Source organism: Chrysochloris asiatica, unplaced genomic scaffold (assembly GCF_000296735.1).
Source record: "Chrysochloris asiatica unplaced genomic scaffold, ChrAsi1.0 scaffold00100, whole genome shotgun sequence".
Classification (NCBI taxonomy): Eukaryota; Metazoa; Chordata; class Mammalia; order Afrosoricida; family Chrysochloridae; genus Chrysochloris; species Chrysochloris asiatica.
Window position 1 is genome coordinate 389,559 of NW_006408618.1, and position 2,313 is coordinate 391,871.

The 2,313-nt window shown below is 47.9% G+C and overlaps 1 protein-coding gene across 4 annotated transcripts in view; it reads left to right on the top strand.

The window, feature by feature from the left end:
- The window catches only part of DNM3 (dynamin 3), a 1,007,215-nt gene that overhangs the window by 156,020 nt on the left and 848,882 nt on the right, over positions 1 to 2,313 (top strand). The window lies entirely within an intron of this gene.

Below are 2,313 nucleotides of genomic sequence, written 5' to 3' on the forward strand. Positions count from 1 at the left end.
ATATGGTCATCTGCTTTTGCTTCTTGGACATGTTTAATGTTTATCTGTGGCCCTAGTAATTAATTATGTGTTTTGGTAATTTTTTATGTTTCCTGATTACCTCCAGGAAGATGTGATCAGGGTGTGGTCTTCCCTTTTCACGCTTCTTATTGCTTACCTCAGAGTAACTTTTTGAGCCTCAGTTGGCCCTGGGCTTCGGTGGCGGGCCGTTTGGGCCTCAGGCAGGCGGGTTGTGCCTCTGGGGGTCTGGACATCAGCGACCGGTCTGCAGGAGGGTTGGTCCTTGGGTGGGTGGTTTGGGCCTCAGCTGGGCGGTTTGGGCCTTGGGCGGGTGGTTTGGGCGTCTGGGGACCTGGATGTCAGCGACCGGGCTGCAGGATGGTTGGTCTTCAGGTGGGTGTTTTGGGCCTCGGGCGGGCGGGTTGGGTCTCAGGGCCACTGGGCCTCAGCGACCTGGCTGCGCGGCAGCTTGTGCCTTGGGGTCCCTGGACCTCGGTGGCAGCGGGTATGTGATTTGGGCTTTGGTTGGGCCTGAGCCTTTGTGACCAGTATCTGGGCAGGTTGGGCCTCAGGGCAGGCCTTGGCCTCAGTGGGATTGTCTGGGCCTTGGGAGGGCCTTGGACTCAGTGGGCGGGCTTGTGCCTTGGGCGTTCCTGAGCCTCGGTGGCTTGACAGAGGGCTGGTCTAGTCTGGGGCTGTCGAGGGCTGGGCTAATGGCTGGAGGGAGGCAGTGTCCGTATTTGATGACGTAAAGAATGCCTCTCTCAGTCTTTCTGCACCATTGGTACCCCGAATTTCCTGATATCCGCGCCAATATCCCTCTCTATTTGTTTGGCTTTGTTAGTTGATGCTTCCTTTTCTCTGGAAATGCAGCCTCCTAAGTGGGGTTGCTGTAGCTCTGCATTACAGTGTCTGCAGGGGGCAGAGGCACGTGTGGGCACAGAAGACAGAGCCGCATGCAGGCAGGCAAAAGCTTAAAATGCCTGTAATTCGTCAGCAATTTGATCTTTTAAAAAAACGAGTTCATACTTTTGAAATATAAGATCTTATGTTTGTTCAAAGGCTGTCTGTCTGCTAGACAGAGGTAGCCTATGTGCAATGCGATTCTGCCCCTTTTCCCCAGTGACTTCCTTGCCTGAGTTGCCTGGTCAGGGAAGCGCTGCTCTACTCTCCCCGTTGTTAATTTTTGTAAAAAGTTTTTATTGTGAATTTAGTGATGGGAGAACATCAGCTTTGCATTCATCCTACAGTTTTTCATTTCATTGTAATGAATACAGTCCCCTCCATGCATCATCATATTTAACAGCATTTGCTTCCATTCCCTCTGTTTTTTTTTTTTTTTTGTGTGTGTGTGTGTGTTTTTTTTTGTGTGTGTGTGTTTGTGTTTTTTGTTTTTTTGTTTTTTTGATGTATACTGAAGCACTCAGGAATTTGTAACCATTCAAACAACCAAAGGGTACACCCCACAAGCCAACCTCCTGGCCGGCAGCACACAGCCCCTCTCCCTCCCTGAGTCCAGAGTCCCCAGCCCCTTTATTTCTCCATGTCATAATCTCTGCCTCCATCTCTGGCATCACTGCTTCTCTAGATAGGGTCCCACACTTCTCTCTTCTCCCTTGATGGTCCCAGGGTCCTCTGCTTCTGGACTGCAAGATCAACCACTTCCCTCCTTTTGTTATAAAATGTCTACCTTTACATTTGCAACATTCACAGTCAGTTCTGATAGCAATTATTCATTATTGAGCCTCAAGAGTATTATCCCCATTTCCTTTCACCAGCCCTGTCCACACTGGTTGGAAACCACTCAATGGAGCTTCTACCCTCCCCTGCACCCTCTGAAACTAAGCTCCCTCTTGAAAGCTTGTAAGTCAGTCACTTTGTGTGTTTGTAGCTCCTCCACTATGGGTAGCCAATGTCTATGTTGCCTTTCCCTGTCAACCCTGTGTACTGAGAGAGTCAGAATGTTCCTCACTGTAAAGATTTGTTCCCACTTTTGAGCTACTACAACCATAAGTATACGTCAAGTTCATTATTGTAGTGGATTATTCTTTTTTTCCTCTTCTTTCTTCCTCTAGTCAGGTTCTGATCATCCAGCCATTAAAGTGAGGTCAAATGGGTACTATCTGCAAGTATAGGTGCTCTTGTGCATCTCCCCTCACTTCATATCCCTGGTGTTAATTTTTTTTGCGAATTGAGTGGAAGTTTAAAGGGCAGATCTTCAGTTTTACATTCAACAAATCATACACTTTGTTTCATTACAATGATCATAATCCTCTCCATGTACCATCAGTTAACAGTATTTCTCTCTATTCA